Source organism: Leguminivora glycinivorella, chromosome 2 (assembly GCF_023078275.1).
Source record: "Leguminivora glycinivorella isolate SPB_JAAS2020 chromosome 2, LegGlyc_1.1, whole genome shotgun sequence".
NCBI lineage: Eukaryota > Metazoa > Arthropoda > Insecta > Lepidoptera > Tortricidae > Leguminivora > Leguminivora glycinivorella.
The window spans coordinates 10,214,822-10,236,872 of record NC_062972.1 but is presented as its reverse complement, the minus strand read 5'-3'; the positions used below and the strand labels follow the sequence as shown (position 1 = coordinate 10,236,872).

Here is a 22,051-nt window from a genome sequence, read left to right as displayed (position 1 = left end):
TAGGTACGTATTATAGTTATTCACTTGAAAATTCTGAAATATTGTAAAAACATTTGTCCACCAGCCAATTAAAGAGTTTTCTTTTGAATTCCATGGATACTAACTTCTTTAGGTTGATCGGTAATTTATTATAAATTTTTGGACACATAACCATAACACTCTTGGAAAAAAATGCCGAATCTGACCCAGGGTACTCAATATCATAACCATATTTAGATTGAAGACGTGGTCTTGGATTTCTACCTTCAAACAAATGTTTGGGTTATTTTTTACAAATAGACTGATTTCAAATATATAGAGGGCTGGAAATGTTAAAATTTTATTTTCGACAAACAGCGTTCGACATGAATCAGTTTGCTGAAGACCATATATAGCGCGAAGGCATCTTTTTTGTAGTTTAAATACTTGGTCTTTTACCTTTAGGTTTTCAACGGCTATTGCACCAGGGTGACGAACAATTAACGGAGAATTAATGTCGGAGAACGAGCAAAACATGCTTTTAAACGCGTTTTATCACGCTATATTCGTCAAATAGAGCAAACAAGGGTTTTACGACACGCTGCGTAAGATGAATATGGTATTTCATTGGAAGCTCTCATCAACTACGATTGAAGGTCCTGACATAGTTTTCGGTATGACGCTCATAATTCCAGACATAGAGTTATATTGATTAAAGTTATGAAATGTGCGTAAAGATCTTTTTTTTTTTTTATTTAACAAAAAAGACAATGTACACAAGCATATCATTAAAGTTTCGCCAAACTGTAAAACAGTTTTTCTACTCCAGCACTTAAATCTGTCAATTAGATTATTGTCAGCGGTATCCAAATTAAGTTCATTTGAGTAACGATGAGAAAGTCTATTTGTCTATAGGTTCATAGGATTACTGCTAGCAGTAATCATATGAATATAGGAGTTCTGTTAATTTTTTTTTAAAAGCACAACTTCCATTTATCAGGTATGTTTTCATTTACAGTAATAAGTAACTTTTAATAAATAATATAATATTTAGGTTCATAATTTAAATCAAGATGAAAAAATAAACTTAAATGCGTTTTACATATTAGATATTGCAAAACAAAGGTAAAAATCATAAGTTTATCCAATAATTTTACATTCGACATTTAAATATTCTTGAACGCAACCACATTTTTCGTAATTGAAAACCGGCTTATTTTCTATTTCTCTTGTCTATGGTATGTTTGACATTTGTAAACTTATCACGAAACTATTTGAACTATTTCGGTGGTGTGTAGTTTGTTTTAATTCGACGTTATTGTGCAAAAACATAAGTAATTATGAGTGATTCTGGTGAAAAATGTACTTCCGAAGAAATCAAGGCTATGGGCGTTCAAAGTGACTGACAATTTCTTACATGAAAAGTCAGATAAATAGTCCATGGGCCAGTGAAGAAGTCGGTATAATTTGGGGGTACTAAGTTTCCTTTTTACAGCAGTTAGATAGGCTTATAAGGATGCTAAAAAACTATGATTGCCATCTCAAAATGGTAGCTAAACAAAATGGCCGCCAATCCAAGATGGCGGATATTCAGTTTTACAAAATCGACCATAACTCCAGAAGTATTGGTCCAATTTCATTTCTTTTTTTTTTAAACGAAAGCTCTTTTTGTGTACTCAAATAATTGTTATATTCATTGTTTCGATAAATTCAACCATTAGTTGGTAATTAACGAAAAATGTAAAAAAAAATCTTTTTTTCTAAGACTTTTTGTCAAAAATCATGTTTCTACAAAATACCTTGCATATCCTAATAAATATTTAAATGCAGAAAAATAGTGCCATTAATCACCTTTAATTTGATGTATAAAAGATACAGACTTAATTTACAAAAACACATAGAGGCTTAATTTTAATTCTGTCTTCGTTGAAATTCACCGTTGTGCATACGGTACTAAAAGCTTCAGGTTGAAGTTGTAGATTACTAATGTGCTGTTTTTAGTATATTTCTGCAATTTTACTTACAATTAAGAAAATAACTGAACATGATAGTATCCGAAATCCATTAGCTTTAACAATATAATAAAATATGACATAGGTAAAGTACTGTTTTAGATATTTTATTATTTTTATAAAATTTCTTTAGTGATGCAGCGCCAACCAACCGAGGTAATACAAAATAAATAAACTAGACATAGTTGAGGTCCTATCTCATCACATTAACCTTTTGACCAGCATGGGCGGATATGGCCGTCGCTGGAAATGCTTCCTAAGGACGCCAACCATGGCCATCAGTTTTGTCAATTACATTGGGGACCCATGCGGGCCTTTTTAATGCCTAATTTTGCTCAAATAATCGCGATCCACGTCTGTCTGGTGTCCGGGGCACGACATATTGTTTCAATATTTGGCGTTTAAAAGGTTAAGCCTAACTCTGATCCGTGTTCGAGAAAACTTATATTTAGTTAAAATAATAGTCTTGAGAAATGCACTATAATGCATTAATAAGGCATATCTATGAAGTATCCGACTACTAAATAACGTGATATAGGTACCTACCGAATAAACCTTAATTTACGCACAGAAATATATAACTTATTACCGATAATGTAGATTGTATAGCCAATATCACCAATATCAAGCCTTCAAGACAATCACAGGTAACAGATTAATTTTCTCCTAATTTTTCGAACTTTTATAGCAGGTCTTGTCTCTGAGCTATGCTTCCAAAACAATACACGCATATTCCACCTTCAATCATGACTTACGTGCCCTGGCCCGGCCCAAGCCCATTTTACAGTAGCAATCCGATCTCTATAACTCTGACCCGTCGCCGCATCAGCATCATCTCGTTTCGCTTCCATCGTAGAAAGACATACCGAACGTGTTGTGCTCTATATGCAACTTTTAGCCTCTTTATTTAGTACATTGTTAGTGTCCACATCTCGCAAGCTTATGTCACGGTGAGAAGTACCCAGTTACACACTGATCAAACATGTTGGTCTTCAGTGACTGGTATCCTTACCCTTAATACGTCCTTTAGCCTACAAAAGGCATCCAAGTCCTCCCTGTGATCTCCGCCGGCAGGGACGCCGACCCAAGTCTCTGTATTGTGTTATGGTTCGCCACAACTCGACGTTTTGTGCCTATTTTGCGTGATGTGGGGGATTTAGCTAGTCCTGCCAGCTTATCTCCTCGAGAAATCCTATTAGACCTTTAATGTTGAGTAGGAGAACTTTGGAGAGGTCTCTCGGGGATCTGAGATGTTTTTTCCTGTATGGAGCCACTCTGCTCACTCAATCACCAGGTGACAGGCACCCTCGTCACAGGGGAATGTTCATAGCATCTGTTATGAAAATATGTTTGTTAAATAGTCTACGACCTGTTCTGACATTGGTTACTATTCTCAGGCGGACTTTCCCTAGTTAAAGGAGTGTCTTTGTGAGTTTTCCATTGATGCTAGGCTTGGCTTGTTTGACTGAAGCATTTGATCTGGTTTTGCCAGTGTGCTGTGTGTAGTTTCCTATTCAGCATACCTTGTTGCTGAAGGGCATCGGGAGAATCAGCAGTCGACCCCAGCTGCCTGGCCAGCTCGTAGGCCGCATCATCACCTCGAGATCCACTGTGTCCTTTGGTCCATTGAAGGATGATTTAGTTATTATGACTTACCGCCGTTAGTCGTTTATGGCATTCCTTAACCCAAGCTTTATTTGTTGTTCCGGATAACTTGTCCTCTGTTACTTGTTATAAAGGCTGAAATATGGAGCTTTGGATAAGCCTGTCCTTGCCATAACTTTCAATTTGTACATACCTCTATATGTTTAACTACTTTAACCCAACACTCACCGACGGCATACATCATCGGCTTCTGAAGGGGAACATGTGCTTCTTTGAAGATGACAATGTTATCCGCATATCGAAGATAATTGAGGCATACATTTAGACATCTATCATCCCTATTGCGGCTTTTATAAATGCCTTCCTGTTTAAAAACTTGGCCAGATTGCATAACCCCGGAGTTACTCTCTACTAATTGAGATTCGTCGATACGGGTGCTAACTTTTCTTGATTCAATAGCAGGTTGCATAGAAACATTCGCATTTTGGAACACCTATTATGAAAATTCAACTTACGTGAGTAGGTAATTAAAACGTCTGTTATTAACGTCTAACGTTTTTCGTTCGGTAATGACCAACAATACATGTTAATAATATTTAGCTCTACTTTAAGCGGTGATAAATGTCTCAAAGTTTGTCCATCCGGTATATCACGGCTTCGTTGTTTGGTAATCGGTAAAATATAGGTAAGGAATATCTATTAATGCTGTACTAAAGAACATTTCTAAAGTTTGCCCGAATTCTGGGGGTGCTTTTCACTAACCCGCTCGTCCGTAGGTTTTTTTTTTCAAATCTGAGAGTCCTTGAATGCGGAACTATTTTCAATCCGGAATACGATCTAACCCTTATACGCAAGATGATGACGGAGTATTCCGTCTCCCGGGCACAATCGCAACAGAATTGCATAGCGAATTCGCGAATATATGAGCGAAATTAGGCATTACGGAGTCCCAATTTTATTGCATTTGGCGTCCGTATCGTTGGCGTCCTTGGCAAGAATTTCCGGTGACCACCGTGGCCGTCCGTGGCGGTCAAAAGGTCAATGGTTCTATCTTGACAGTCTCGATACATGTTAGTCATATACCTAGTACACTTAAATACTTAATTTTCATCATTGAGGTGTGTTGCACATAATAATATGGTATCTAAACAAATTTTATCCTAGTACTATAGAATATCTACAAACTCATGGATACTATCATGTTCTATTAACATAAACTATTATTCTAATTGTACAATTGCTAAAATAAACTAAAAACAGCATATTTGTACTCTACAACATCTTTTAGTACTGTATGCACCCCAACTGCACAACGGTGAATTTCAACGAAGGCAGCTTTAAATATAAGCCTCTATTTGTTTTTGTAAATTAAATCTGTATCTTTTATACATCAAATTAAAGGTGATTAATGCCACTATTTTTCTACATTTAAATATTTATTAGAATATGCAAGGTATTTTGTAGAAACATGATTTTTGACAGAAAGTCTTAGAAAAAAAGATATTTTTTTTACATTTTTCGTTAATTACTAACTAATGGTTGAATTTAGCGAAACAATGAATATAACAAGTATCTTCTTCTTCCTCCTACCCTCATCCCACGTTATGTGGGGTCGGTACAACATGTCTTTCCCTTCCATTCTCCCCTATCTTTCGTCATCTCAACACTCACATCTTTCTTTCTCATGTCCTCTTTTACACAATCCATCCATCGTTGTTTGGGTTTACCCCTCCCTCTCCATCCATCAACATTCATCTCCAACATTCTTTTGCCTATATGACACTCATCCCTCCTCATTACATGACCGTACCACGCCAACCTGCCACTCCTCATCTTTTCCGTTATAGGCGCAACTTTCAAACTTCCCCTAATATACTCATTCCTGATCCGATCCATTCTGGTCACTCCACACATCCATCTCAACATTCTCATTTCCGCCACGTGCAATCTCCTTTCATCCTCCACCTTTGTCGCCCAGCATTCAGATCCATACAATACAACAGGCCTCACATATATATAACAAGTATATAAGTAAATAAAAAGAGCTTTCGTTTAAAAAAAATAAAAGTGAAATCGGACCAATACTTCTGGAGTTATGGTCGATTTTTTAAAACTCAATATCCGCCATCTTGGATTGGCGGCCATTTTGTTTAGCTACCATTTTGAGATGGCAATCATGGTTTTTTAACATCCTTATAAGCCTACCTAACTGCTGTAAAAAGGAAACTTAGTACCCCCAAATTATACCGTTTGGCAAAATTGGACCAGCTGGCCCATGGACTAAAAGCGTACCAAAAATGTTATGATTGTTTTGACATGGAAATTGCAAAAAAATGTTTCAACTTTCTCTGAAACGGCGTTGTTGGCATATTTTGAAGAATTGTGCAACAAGTTCTCGCCATCAACATTGTGGACAGAATACTCAATGCTACGACGATCCACACAAATATTCCCATTCATTACATGAAGTAAGTAACTAACCCATTTTATTATTCTCGAATAGGTATGTATGTGGCTGTCGTAGAAAAAGTATAGTATACAATCGTAACATTATGAAGGCTATAAAAGTCTCGTACCTTACTTAGGCCACTCGGCAAGCCTTCGTGGCCTAACCGCGGTACTCAACTTTTATAGCCTTCATAACGTTACCGTTATATAATATACTATTGTTGGCGATGCGCTCCATCTTATCTAATATTCTAATATCTACGTATAGTATAATTGAAAAAGTACCTACTAGTAGCTACAGAGCAATTTATTAAAAAAAATTACATGTAGACTACAGTTTAAAATTTAGATCTTATAATATTAATTAAATTTGATTGCTACACGATCGATGTAATCTACATTTTGTTATCAAATATTAATTTATCTCGACCGTATATGCGAGACCACCAATATCAGCATGTTCCATGACTAAATGTTTTTTCGCACGTGTATCGTACGACGTTTTTCAGTACAGATGGCCCTCCGAAGTTTCAACCTGACATATAATTAACCACTTCTCGCACTAGTGCGTAAAAAACACACCATCTGTACTGAAAACTTAATTTTGCAGATTAAAAATGTCTTATCATAAAATGCACAGGTTCTGGATATTACTTATATCTTTTTAAAAATATTTTTGACTGTGGGCTTCACAGTTCACATTCGCCTAAATATAGTATTTCATATATTTATCGTGATATATAGAGAAAATGTAAAAACGTATTCAGACCACGAAGCTTACTGAGTGCCCGTTTATGTCTTTTCCAAGGAACCACGGCGAACTGCAGCTTAATACATAATATATAAGGTGCTAACAAATTAGTCACGGATATTTTAAGGGACGTTAATTAACATCAAAACAATGAACTTTCACTAGAAATTACTGAAAAAAATCATGATTTTTTTTTGTTTTCATACCCTTAACAAAAAAAAATATTTTAATTTATTTTCTAAATAACCATCCTCTGTAATGTAATTGCCTGTCAGGATGTTTAACAGTGTCTCTCATGTCACGTTAACAGTGTCTAGAGAGGTCTCATTTAATAATTTTATTAACGGGGTGTTTTAACATAGCATATTTGTTTCCTAGTTTTCTCTAAAAAAACATAACAAAACCTATGATGTTTCATACATAAATATACTCCAGGAGCGGAGTACTATCAGCCGTAAAAATATCCGTGACTAATTTGTTAGCACCTTATATATGACTATACAGTGGAGGTATCTTAAAAGAAGTTATTAACGTCTACTTTTCTGTAATTACTAGTTTTTATCAGCGACTGCAACTGCGTGCACACGGTGTAATTTGAACAGGAATCTTATGTTATGTTTTATCCGATCTGCTTTTGACAGATTCTTCAGTGAAACTTTCACGATTTCTGTGTGGTTTATATAGGATTTTAGCTATCTTTTCTAAAATCAAGCAAAATCAGGTAGGCGGAAACATGAAGCGCAAACAGACACGCTTGCGCATTGCACACTTTTAATATTCGTAAAGACTTAAAACTATAAAAGGTAATGTAGCCTTGTTTTACGGCGAAAGTAGAAATTCAACTGCAGATTAGGTATACGAGATGCACTTTTTCTTAGTTTCCAGTATTTGAATGTAAGTTTTGCAAAGTAAATGTCTTGAAAATATTACAGAGTAGACCACCAAGATTTTCATAAAAAGTGGTAATATTAGTCCATTACCCTGAAACCATGATTTGTAAACCCATTATCAGATCCAGGAAGATATTTCCCTGGCTCATTGAAAAGTGTGGAAAAAATTGTTCACATCATGATTAATATTCCAAGACGGACCAGCTATAATTGGACCCGAGCGTGTGAAAAGAGACGTCATCAAGGAAAACAGCGCTTAGCGGCGAAGAAGAAAAAGAAAATGATTCCGACGTACTACGCCACGATATAACGAGTAGTACAGCATAAAGCAATGCAAGTGGGCGTGGCTTTTAAATAATGGCAACTCCTGGGCGATGATTCCTAACGCCGGCATTATGAATATAAATATAATTGCCTTGAGTTGCGGGCGTCCATAGGTTGCGGTGACCGCTTTCCATCAGGCGGGCCGTATACCTGTTTGCCACCGACGTAGTATAAAAAAAAAATAAATGGTTTACTGGTTCAGCCACAGATGTCATATATACCATGGATCAAGCAAACGTATCTACTTAGCGTGTCAAATGAACTCAGTGAAATCCACTGAGTTGTCCGTCTTTAATAGCAGCTTGCAGCTTTCGGGCGTCAATTTTTGTAAGTTGAAGTCAATCAAAACATAAAAAATGCCTCGTTACGTGATATTCAATAGCAACAACACAAAAATTATGAACAATCAAGAGCCTGAGACATATTTAAAATTACAGGCAAGAAACAACTTCAGTACAAAATTTGACACGCTCGGCCCCTATACAAATAGATGAACTTGTTTCTTCTATCTAAATATAGTTCTGTGGGTTCAGCGTTTACATAGTGAGGAATATAACTACGATAACGGTTTTATTTATAGTCGATTTATAACGTAGATGCCAAAAAAAGGTACTTAAACGTGAATATTATATGCATTGTGTAAAATCTTATTTCAGTACAAGTTACCTACGCACTACTATATATTCATTAAATAATTATACACAAAAATCGTTTCTATTATACATTTTATATTTTTCCTGAGCCATGGATGTTTTCTATGTATATAAGTCTGTATTTATCTATTTAAGTATGTATATCGTCGCTTAACACCCATCTTTCCTTAGCTTGGGGCTAAGTTGATCTGTGTAAAGTGTCCCCAATATTTATTTATATATGCAGATCAAAAGACTGTCCAAGATTTGTGGACGAAAATAGGGATAGCTCTCTAAAATAAATAACCAGCTTTAGCAAATATTTTTGGCAACTAAAAACAAAGTAGGTATTTTAGTAAGTATGTAAAGTGACAAATAAAAACTCGATATAGATTTTCACTGCGCCGTGTTCCTGGATGGATATCCTTTGCTACATCTGTTTTTTTTTTAATCTTTAAAGTTTTTCTTGTATATTTGGTTTGGTATTTTAGAATGTTTCCATACACATTTATTATTAGCATTATATGTACTTTTAAAAGAATTTCAACTAAGCTATTATTTTTGTATAATCGGGAGAACCTCTCTGTCCAGGCGTAAACATATACATTTGGTCTCGTAATTCTTATCATGGAGGTAATTTAAGTAAAGCACATAGGTACAGCGGGGCAAATCTCGACTGGGGGACCATTGTAACCACTCCATTTTTTTCATTATTACACTATGATGTTGAGTTCTACATAATTATATTCACTGAACACGTCTACCATATATAACCGGTGGACACTCTATTTAATAATGCAAACATTGTAAAACATTGAAAAATGGACCAATTACATTTGCCCCCCTGTCGAGATTTGCCCCGCTGTACCTTACATACTGTCAATACTTGCAGTATTTATTGTACCCCGTTAGGCCACAGCTATGTAAATACATAATATCCAGTACTTTACAACTATTAGATTCATTATATTTCGAAGTATTAGATATTTAAATTGCGAGTCACTATTAACTACAGTTAAGTAGCTTTTAGAACTTAAAATAGTTAAGATGTCCGTTAAATTACGTAAGAATGCGAGTAATACGGTGTTAAGTACCAAACGGAAGCTTGTCAACGTGGCCGACCAATTAATGACTGCAAGGTGTGAGACTCTCCCGGGCAATCCAACGGTAAACACGAGTAAGTCGTGTAATTTAATAAATAATTATTTACTAAAAAATATATCGTACCGTAAGCAGTATTAATAGGTTTCTGTAAAATAGGTAAAAGTAAAAGAAATACCGCCGGAACCATCTATACCGTCTTTAGCACGTATCATTTATTTTAGAGACGATTTATAGGTACTGCACTAACCCTTTTTCAATATTTCATACGCTTCTGCAAATAGATATTGTGAAAAAATGATAATGGGTAAGTGAACGACGATAATGGGTAAATGAAATTTTATATTATTCGGGCCGAGCCCATTACTGAATTTCAAGTAGCCGTTTTTCACGCATCTGCAGAATAAATTCAAATTGTATGCAATGCGGTGCAAATGTAATATTATGTTATTATTTAGTACTGAGTATATTCTTCAAAAACAAAAAGTAGGATGTTTGTTGACCTACTGTAAAAGTAAATAAAAAATATATAAATGCTGAACAAAAACTAGTTTGACGAACTCATTTTTCATCTTTTGTAGACTACTTTCATTATTCTTATTGACAAACATCTGAATTGGCCAAGTGGTTCATAACAAGGGTCACAACGTTCAACCGAGTAGGCGGTTGTGTGGACGCCGGGGCTATCAAGATACAGCATTCCTACTCAGAAGTAGACGATGTTGATATCTTCACATCCTCTTACTGCTAACTCCTGAATAAGGTTCCGCCAGACGGGTAAGTGAGATTCCTTACTTTTATAATATACTTTTATAATAGTTGTAATTGCGGTTGGCTGGAAAGATCATAAAGAACCTCTAATACCGTGACATAATAGGCACACGCATATGATGGGAAAAATAAACATCTTGTTGCATGATCTTGGGAACATTCCTGTACGATACAATCAATTGACGGCGAAGATCATTCATAATTACACTAATGAGATAGCTTCATTGCGACAATGAATGCGTCTACGTCACGACACGGTAAAGGCCACTTTAGCCATCCATCAACACATCTCCGGGCCAATGAAAGTTTATAACTGATCTTGTTGGTCTTTACTCTTTGTACAGTGTTGTTTTTTTATTCACTCATTTGTACTACTCGTACTCGTATGGTTAGGTACTCGTGGGAAATATACACATTATCAAGTGATGGGCTGCAGTTTTGATTTAAGATCTGACTTACGTACTTATTAATATTGATCAGATACATATCCAATTGGTTTGTTTGTTTATAAACAAATAAATAAATATAACAGAACATTTTTACACAGATTGACTAAGCCCCACGGCCCATGGTAAGCTCAAGAAGGCCTAGTGTAGTGGGTACTCAGACAACGATACATATAATATATAAATAGATAGAAAACATCCATGACTCAAGAAGATATATCTAGGTTCATCACACAAATAAGTGCCCTTATGGACCGCAATTCGAACCCAGGAGCTCTACTGGCTTAGAAGGTAGGGTCACTAACTACTGGGACCATCAGACTGGCCGTCAAATCAGTTAAGCAATAATAAAATATTCACAATATTATGGCCATGGAATCCATTCGATGTAACATTAATAATAAGATCCTTATGGTTTGTGAAAGTAAATGCACAGTCGTTTCTTTGTATCCAAACTAGCCAAAGACTCTGCAAGAAGAAAATGTCGACGGTTCAATTGTCTCGTTTGAAAGTGAAATGCCTTCACATTAAAAGTAAAGCTACACAAGACATATAAACGTGCCGAATGGGCACTGAACTGTAAATTGTTTAAATGTTATTCAACATAAATAAAGAGACGTTAACGATGTCTACCTACTGTCGTTTTTGCGATGTGAGAATGCCATTACCTGCATAGCTTACATCGTGTAGGTATTGTGTTCAAAAGAGGTTTTGACTTTATAATAACCTAATTAATAGGTAATGGGATGGGAGTGTTAGTACCTTAATGTGTGAAGCTGGTGATGAACAATAGAAAGATATTAATGTGAAGCTTTGAGTGTCGGTAGGTCGCAGGGCGCGGTCCGCGCGCTAGTGAGAGCGCCGCCGGCGCCGGCTGATAGCGATAGCGAATGATCGCGAACAGTTTATCGTCTTAACATTTAGATACGTACCTAGGCAATAAAAGCCAACTCTAACTAGATGATAACCTTATTAATACTATTTTATGCAACAGGCGTTTAAAGGAGGTCAAAAAAGACGAGTGGCGTGGGCAACAATTTGAGGTAAAGCCGAAAATTGTTATTAAGACGCCACGAGTATTTTTTGACTCAGTTAAACACCGTTGCATACAATATTTTTTCTACGACCATGCACTTACTTTTGAATAGTTTTCTAGAATAACTTACGTGAAATTCGCACTGTTCCCTGTATTTTGACTTGTCCTCTGTAATGATCCTGCACTCACCCTGTCGCTCACACTCCCCGCGCCGCCGCAACCCCCGGCGCCCCGCGCACCCACGCTATATCCCTTAAAGGCTACTTAACAGTACTTTAAGAGCTATATCGTATGCGTGGGTGCGCGGGACGCCGGGCGGGGCGGGCTTCTTTTATGTAGGGTTTTAACGATCTATGCACGACCCTGTAAATGACGAATAATAGTGCGGGAGTAGAAAAAATATATCATAATGCGATAAATCATTCTTGGTTCTGATTTTGTGTGTTAAATAATTTTATTATACTCCATTGAATCCTATTAGGTATTGTTATTGAATTACTATTTAACATGTATTTGGTATTGTACGGACACGCATATGCAAAAGAGTTACTGACCTGAATGTAACAAAATACCGCATTGGGCGCACAAGTTGAACCTATTTGGAGACCGCATATAAAATAAATAATAGATTGTCGTAATGATGACAGATGGAAACAAAAAGCTATTTATGTGCAACTATTTACTTACGGAACAAATCAGATGCATTATGTTTTTTTTTCATGGTTTATTATTTATTTATTTAAGTACTAGTTTTTTCCTGCGACTTCGCTCGCGTTAGAAAGAGACAAAAAGTATGTCTATGTCACTCTCCATCCCTTCAACTACATATCTCCACTTAAAAATCACGTCAATTCGTCGCTCCGTTTTGCAGTGAAAGACGGACAAACAAAAAGACACACACACTTTCCCATTTATAATATTAAATAGTATGGATTCACACTAATGTATGTATAGGCGTATCTATTACATACCAACATGTAGGTTAAGATTGGCTTCCGTAAGTCCATTAAGGTTGGTACAGCTGGCCCTTATACAGTGTTATTTACGGTGGTATTGATTATTGATGAGAGTTTTCAGTCAATATTTAGTGTAGCCAATTAGAGTAGTTAAGAAAAGTTAATTGATGCCAGTTTGTGACGTCAATTAAACATCTTTATGGAAGCAACTTGCTCCTTTTGAAATTATTATTGCCAATTATATGGTTCCAAAAAGTAGGGAAATATTCTGAAATTATGTTGTCAATGGGTAATTAGGTATAAATATGATATGACAACCGCTAAACTGGAATCTTCGATGTTATATCGCACAATTAGCTCAAGTCTATTCTAGAAGTAAAAGCAAAGAAAGGGAATAGGGGAGGTTTCAGACAACCGTTGTTTTTCCAGTGTAGGTGCGATCGTTTCAGCGATACATTTTTCTTATACTGGTTTACATGGGATTTTAAACCCAAGCTTGTATCGCGAGTCTGAAACCGCCCTACAGGCGCGCGGTGGCCGCGAGCCGCGAGCGCCGCGAGTAGGCCTCGCGCGTCGCGAGCGCGAGCGCCGTCCGCCGTCCAGCCATCTCTCCCTTTCTCTCGCCCCTATACCCCTCTCTCTCCGTCCTTCGGCGCTCTGTTCCTCTTCTTCTTGCAAGGTTAAGGTTACGTCAGACGTGTTATGTTATAACCGTTGAGGCGCGCTGAAGCAAGTTCAGTGTCTCGCCGAGACTGGCCGCGACACGAGCCCGTCTCCCTCGCGTCAGGACTGTGAACGAACGCTGTGATACACAACCAGTGACAAAGTTCATGAACCGGGTGTTTTGTTTGAACTCTCTCGTGACCCATCTGACGTATACATTCGGTGCATTTAGGTACGTACTGAAAACTTCCAAACTATATTTTTTGAGTATTTAAATGAGATTTTTCTAAAGATTGCGGCAACTTGAGGACATACAGGCGCGTCCTGGTCAACAAACTGGTCTATAAATATTTTATGGCCGGCTATTGCCGCGGCCAAGGACATTAGTACTTAAGTCTTGTGATAATTAGTCTTATCTCGTACGGAGTGAAAGCTGCAAGGAACGAGCGAATTCAGCTCTAAAAGCTACACGCATGAAGGCGAGAGTTACTTACAATGTTAGAGATAAGGAAGAAGCTGTTAACTTCTTCGCAGATATGTCGGATATGGAAATCTTGTTACAAAAATGAAACTTATCAAAGATAACACAAAAAAACAACAACAAGAAAGCACTTTAATAATCATCTAAACATAACTGGGCAGTGTATAGTTGTAGGTATGTACAGGATTGTCTTAAAAAAAACGAATATGATAAGTTAATATTATGTATGTACATAGAATAATTTTAGGCATCGAAGGTCAAACGACGTATATTGTAATTATGCTATTAATAAATTTAATTTAAGTTCATGGTTGAGTACCTACATAACATACGTAATTAAATATGATCAATTATGCCATTTATGACATAAAAATGCAGTCGGCGGTTCGATACCGTTAGGGTTGGCACAGGGAAGTTTTTGTAGCGCTCATCTTCAATCATGTAGCGATAAGCTCGGTTGCGCATACTGCAAAAATGGCACTGTGCTATATTTAGCTTATTACTATGAGAAAATTGTTTCTTTTCAATTCGTAGAGATAACATTATTTTGTTGTGAAATTGCATTTAGATAAAAATACATATAATTGTTAAAACATATACATATAGAGTAACAATACATGTCATAGCTCTACGCGCAACAAAAGACATCAACGGGATCGCACGCGCACTTGCGGAAAACGGATTAGACTTTCAGTAATGCATAACGTTTTTAGGAAATGACCTAGATTGTTAAACAGAAGGAATTCTATTTTATTGTTTAATTATGTAATATATTAAAAAACAAACTACTGCATTGGCTGCGTTATTTCACAATGATGAATTCTTTACGCATTGTGAGTAGTTAATTATTAGATATTAAAGTAATTATATTAATTGGCGGTTTTTTGTTAGTATCCTTAGAACTCAGCTAGTGTCTGAGCAGCTAATTTAAGGGATATAATAGTGGCGGCCAAACATACGAAAACACGGTTCACAATTTATGATACACAGCAAGGTCATATAAAGTACGTATATAAAAATGAAGTGTTAATCATAAGTAGGTACACAATTTAAAATGACTTTGTACAGTACACTAAGATTTTAAGTTAGTCCCAGGACTTACATGGAACGGCTGAAGTATATTAATTAATGATTAGATTGATAAAAACGATTTTTATTTGAAACATTAGCAAAACCACTCGTTGGTATAAAATTATCTCATTTCAAAATATTAATCAAAAGCTTTGTTTGGAAATGTCGAGGTATAAAATCTATAAATAACTTAAACCAGCAACAAAAATAAAGGCGGATTATTTATTCGTTTGTGATTTTCTCATGACAATACACAATTAAGGTACATTTCTGGGGAGCCTTAGCTCAGGGTTTGTAGGCTACAATTTCGCTTGGAACAATTGGTAGCGGTGCAAAAGTATAACGAACGATCTTCGGTGCACGATCAGGGCCGAGGGTCAGCACTAGTACTATAATGGTATCGCACAACGACCGCCTTAATGGTCAATTAACTGAAATATTGAAGAAAAGTATATTTACGCTTATTGAGATGTTGGGCTCTGTCAGTGAGGATTCTGTGGGAATCGCAGAGGAGAGCCCGGGTACTGATTTATCTACGAAGTAGCGTTAACCACTTACTAACTGATTATATACATGGTACCTACTCCGTAAATATAGAAGTGCAAAGTTACCTCGCTGCGGTCGGTATTTCGCGGAAAACTAAATATTTTCTTACGAATAATAAATAATAGAATGAACGACTCGTACGAAAATTAGCAACTTGAATCTAATCAGCCCCTAGTTTATGGCAGTCGTAAAACCTTTAATGCAAATAGATACTCGCATGTAATTTGAAGTACTCATCGATTAGGGTTCATAAATCTATTGGTGAAGTTTTGCTAGAACATCATAAAATAAAATCTCAAGAGAAGTGAAGTAAACAAAATAACTAATGATAATAAAACTCGGAACAAGGTTTAGTGAACAAAACATATTAAAGTGTGAATTAAATGAATGTACCAACTACTGGGTTTAAAGCGCCCGAGATGCGGGTTCCGCAAGACCCCATTGCGGTTTCGCTGGTCGCTTAATTGAGTTCATTCACGTCACATCACTCTTTGAGGGATTTTGAAGGGACAATATATTACAAGAACAAATTAATCTCTTTAAAGAATCTTTTTGACGTGTAATTTTTGTTGTGTAATATTATAATGAAATTAATATTTTAATAAATAAATAATAACAACTTTAAAGAATATGAATGTGATGTAAGTGGTTTTTTACACTATTTTATTCTTATTTTAGCGTACACTACATAGCGTACATTGGTTGAATCGTTATTTTATTATAAGATTCGATTGAAATAAACTTTAATTTTTGAAATATGTAAATTAGTATATTCATGCATAATTTTGAATATGACTACATTCACATTCAACAACTATTTCCTTATCGGTATGATACAGTACAAATATTTTTCAAGAATAAAGACTTGTAAACTGAAATAGATACCATACACTAAATAAAAAGCGATCAAGCCCACTGGTGGCGAAGCCGGGCATCGGCGGTCGGGGTGGTGTAGCGGTCGAACACGTCAGCCGCGATAGCTGGAGACCCGGGTTCGATTCCCGGCTTCGCCACCAGTGGGCTTGATCGCTTTTTATTTAGTGTATGGTATCTATTTCAGTTTATAATTTATATATAGTAGTGTTACTACGTAAAAAAACAAATCAAAAAATAAGAGTTTTGAATGATTCACGGTTATTTTCATTAGACTTATATTGACCGGGATATAGACCATGATGCATGCAACTGCGTCGAAATATCGGGAGCTCGACAAAAATCAAAAAGGTAATCACGGTCTATATCCCGGTCAATATAAGTCAAATCAAAAAATATTTAATAAAATAATTTGATTTGTTCCCTACATCGAAAAAAGACTTGTGTTTGACCCCATTGCGTCGAAGATTATAATTAAAAAGATCACGTGAGAAAAGGCAGTGTCGTGACAGCATAGCACGCGATGACACGCCACCTATCGGGTACAAGGCGGTGTTCCGAATTACTGATTACTTTTACGGTCAATTGAATCTAGTCAAAAATGAAAAAAAAAAAGTAGCAGAAACTTTAGGAACGCACGCAGTTCAAAATAAATAGTTAATATTTTAATCAATCTTATTTTTTTGGCTGCCAGGTCACGTAAATGATGTAGACATTTTAATATCTAAAAATTACGTTGACAAAGAATAGGGAAATGATAAAATAAACCAAAATTTCGAAGTTACCGAAAATAGTTTTTGGGCCTATATATTTATCTATTGACGACCGGTCTGGCTCAGTCGGTAGTGACCCTGCCTACTGAGCCGCGGTCTTGGGTTCGAATCCCGGTAAGGGCATTTATTTGTGTGATGAGCACAGATATTTGTTCCTGAGTCATGGATGTTTTCTATGTATATAAGTATGTATTTATCTATTTAAGTATGTATATCGTCGCTTAGCACTCATAGTACAAGCTTTGCTTAGTTTGGGGCTAAGTTGGTCTGTGTAAGGTGTCCCAAATATTTATTTTATTTATTTATATATTGTATATTTCTACATTCACTACGGATATTTCAACAACATTCATGTCCATTTCGCAAGGTTTGCAATGTAGACCAATTGTGTAAAGATATTTTTTGCAGATTCATAAAATCGACACGTTTCAGCTTACTTACGTAAATTCACCTAATAAAAATAAATTATAGTTTGTTTGTAATCAATCTTAAAACCCTAGCCCGTTTATTAATTACAAAAATTAGGATATTTTACAAGCTATATGTGCAATAAGTTAGACGAAAGTCATACTACTAGAGGTGCTGCTATCGTTAATTTTTTCTAATATTTGTGTTTGTACTTCAAAGCCAAAGGAGGATATTTTGAAGACGATTCGATTTATTTGGTCAAAAATTATTAAGGTTTCACATTTTGATTTGTAGGACAATCATTCGTGTAAAGACAGAAAAATTATTATACAAACGTTTGTCAACGTATTTTTAGGCCACCCTGTACTGAATATTTAGTATTTGGGATGGGATAAATCGCATATAAAATATAATAATAAAATTATAACTTATGAATGAATGAATGGATTTATGAGTTTGTTATAAAGTAGAGCAATAAGAATTTACAAGAAAATTATCTCAACTTTTTATTTTTTCTCTGTAGGTATATAACTTATTAAGTAAAGTATAAAATTGCAGCCAGATCACTGCCTGGTGTTGAAGAGTCATTCACAATCGCATTCGCACTACTGTTGTTGCACTCCATATATCTAAATAAAAGTTGCAAAAAAGTATTAACGTGGAAATGTGTGAGTAGATTTGCATATTTAATGTGTTGACATTAGCCACATGTAACCCTTCTGGGAACTACCGGGCTTGCGGCGCGTTCCGATTCTCGATTAGCTAGAGGATAATTGATCAGCGGTGACTCCGCTCGCCTTTCCGATTTGCTTCCAACTTGTTAACAATTACAGTTACAAATATATCACAACGTCCATGGAATACATACAGCTCTTATCCATATCAACGGTTGCCATGTGGTTAATAAATATCTACTTATTGTATACCTAAATAAGTACCTAGACTTACTGTATTTATAATAGTTTGCATCATAAATTTAAACCGGAAAAACTTTAACAGTGACATAATTGTTATGCGCCTAGCGGGTTTCATGATTTAACGTTGAATTTCAGACAAAAACAGAATTCCAGCATTAATAAATAACAAATTATCGCAATTATTGAACAGCACAATAGCTGAGGCATGCGCAGTATCCGTTCATAATTCACTTCGATGGGCTGAGTGATTGCGGGTGCTATTTCTTAAACAGGGACTCGGTGAGGTTAAAGATGTCAATGTAGGGGAATTTATGGTAGTACCGGCGTACCGACGGTAAGCTGAGAAATGTGCGTAATCTGTGCGCGCGACCAGTAATTGAAAACCTATGGTGACTTATTGACGAGTGGGTGCTATGTTGAAATTATTGGAAGATAAATTTGTCACGACCTACAGATGTAGGGCAATTTTGACTGGTTAATGATGTTAACTCGATGCCAAATTTAAGGCTTGAGCTGAGAATGCCAACTGTATAAGTATTCCATATGCAAAGGCAGAATTAATACTTCATGTGGTGTTCCTATACCTACTTGTATTTATATTGCAAAATATTAGTTGCCGGGCGTAGCTTTTAAGTAGATGGAGATGATCGGGGCTGTGGCACGGTGCTCCTATTTATAAAGTAACGTTTAAAGGGCGGTACTGTGCGGTCGAGCGCGGGGTCAGGACGGATTCCATCAGGCATGCTTTCCATGAAGGATTTTAATTACGTCGCTGTGGGTGAACGACCCGGGTAAACGCGGTGCGCGAGATACTTTTCAAATAAATTGTATCACTGTCCTTATTGTCCAAGCCCAAGCTGGCACAACTAGAATTAAAAGTGAAATGGCTTCTTAAGTTGATATTCATCTTAACTATCACTCCGATCTTATTAATTATTTGAATAATTCCGCAAAATGAGGTTACCAGCCCGTTAGCAAAAACAAGTTTTTTATGTAAAAAAATGGCAAACATAATGTTCCTATATATTCAAATTTTAATTTAAATATTATAACTCCAGTGCGAGCTCTTTTTGCAAATTAATTGAACTGGTTTTGTAACAGTATATCATGTTAAATTTGCCAGTAGCGTTATGATACCAGTTATAAATCCAAGCATACACAGTGGTCATGGAATATCGGTAAGTTTTTGGAGACAGAGTGGGCAGACACAGCTGACTCATCTGGGACAAACGAATATGAATTACCTTATAAAAACACAGTGACAGTCTACAAATCTGTCTTTGGAAACTTGTTTAAGAATCCACGAGCCATATTTCTTTACAAAGCGGGTTTTAATGAACACGTATGTGTATATTGAGAGACATTAGAAATTTGGGCGCGCCTACTTTAGGACGCGTACCGTTACAATATTTCTTAAATAAATTGATATTCCATTGACTATAAAGACGATGTAAACAACGTTTCAATTTAAGAAATAAAACTGTTTTTTTTTTGTGCGATCAAGTGGACTTATGGATATATAGATACGTATAATTACGTGGAAAACGCACATCGAGATAGATTAAATCTTGGTTGTTAGCTTAAATTTGTTTGTGTTCCAATAATTCTAAATGATTCATCATTTTGGTAATACCTACATAATGCATTTTATGATACAAAGAAAATTTGTTTTGTGTATGTTTCTCAACTCAATGTGGTCGGGGTGTGATCTCGTCAAGAAAGGTTATTTACATTCCTTTGAATGGATGACTAGACCTCAGTGAATTTTATGATTTATCTACTCCTATTTGAGATAAGTACTCGCACGTAACGAAAGTATACGCTTTAGCTTTTCTAATGAACTTCGTGTGAGCTTGGAAGAACGTGGCTGTAAAGCGTTTTATGCCCGGTAATGCGTTGCAAGTGGAGCGAGTTACAACGCTTGCAACGTGCTCAAATTGATTACAGGCGATACACGCGAATTCTAATAAAATCACTAATGGAACGGTACCGGTGGCGTGCGTCGCCTAACGGCACCGCACCGCGTCGCTCCCACGGCTGGCATTATGCAACCTGCTGGAGCGTCAACGAACACAATACGAGTACGAGTTATTGATCGCGATCGCGATCTGCGCGAAAAACCTTCTGGCACCGTAAGTGAAACCCGATGCAATAGTTAGTGACGAGCCGTGCGCTGCATCGTGGCTCTGATGTGGGACGCGACCGATCGATGAGTTATGGCTTCAAACCTTTCTATCATTTACAATTTGTTACACACAATATTTAATCTGTTGGTTTATTTGCTTAAAGCAGAAAATTTTGGATGTTCCATATTTTAACTTGCACCTGCCGCTGCCGTACCGATTTAGTAGGTAAAAAAAATTGACAATAGTTAACGACGCAATATTTTTTGTATTGAGAGTACTAAGATACTAGATTTTTATTTGAATGATCGCTTGTCAAGCTGAACCGATCAAGCCATGAACCATGATGAGAGTCCGAGGCTGAATAAACACTGGAATACAAATGAAAAGAAATGTAGGAATGCAATGTCGATTTCATTTACATTTAATTATGGAATACAGACGTTTATTCTCACATTCATAATTGAATGGGAAGTTCAGCATTGGATGGATGTGAAAAACCTATTAAACACACCTCCGATAAGTATCGAGAAAATCTCAACATGATCTTTACTACCTACATACATAACAGTAAAATATTGTGACACTGTAGCAATGCCACGAGCCATTTCGAATCGAAAACGTTTATAACCATAATTATAATCATTACGTTACACACTTAGATACCTAAGTAATAAACATTTCTCGGAGTTGTAAACATAACGGCAATTATGTGATCAGTGAACTCTTAGTTCGGCCGTAATGTTATTAGTGGTGACGGGCGAGGGGCGGCAGCGGCGCGCGGCTATCGGCGTCGTCGGCTGCAGCGGAATTTGGTTGCGGTGGGCACGCGCGTGACCGCACTCCGAAACGCACGATCCGCAAATTAGTCAGGAACCTCTTACGTGCCCGTAAGATTACTTGCGGTAAAACAGCCCATACTTCCATTACCTAGAATTAGTGTGTGACCCAAATACGCCTTCTCTCTCAGCACCTATTGAGGTGGAATGACATTTGCTGCTCCGCTGTTCTCGACCGCAATGAATGTGTTCATACGGAGCCGTTTACGACACTCATTAGGTTTATTTGCCTTGCGAAGTGGTTGCCGCGCTGCAAATGATCCTGGGACGCGGAAACAATGTGGACGATTCTATCTACAAGCCGTATATTCCTACATTGGTATGGTACTCGCTCTAGCAAGAACATGGTATTCGCTACCGAACAGTTCTTATCACCATAATAAATTACGAGCTGTCAAGTAGCATTTATATCTTCCCGACAAAATAA

The 22,051-nt window shown here is 36.5% G+C and overlaps 2 protein-coding genes and 1 non-coding gene across 5 annotated transcripts in view; 2 read left to right on the top strand and 1 right to left on the bottom strand.

Moving 5' to 3' along the window:
• Positions 1 to 22,051, bottom strand: part of LOC125234258 (autophagy-related protein 16) — a 246,859-nt gene that overhangs the window by 127,507 nt on the left and 97,301 nt on the right. The gene's annotated exons all lie outside the window — the stretch shown is intronic.
• The window catches only part of LOC125234251, a 74,473-nt gene continuing 66,178 nt past the window's right edge, over positions 13,757 to 22,051 (top strand). The window contains exon 1 of the mRNA XM_048140463.1: positions 13,757 to 13,825. The gene's annotated coding sequence lies outside the window, so the exon portion shown is untranslated. The remainder of the gene's footprint in view (positions 13,826 to 22,051) is intronic.
• Positions 16,631 to 16,704, top strand: Trnas-cga. The gene has a single exon. It is a non-coding gene; the product is annotated as a tRNA-Ser (tRNA).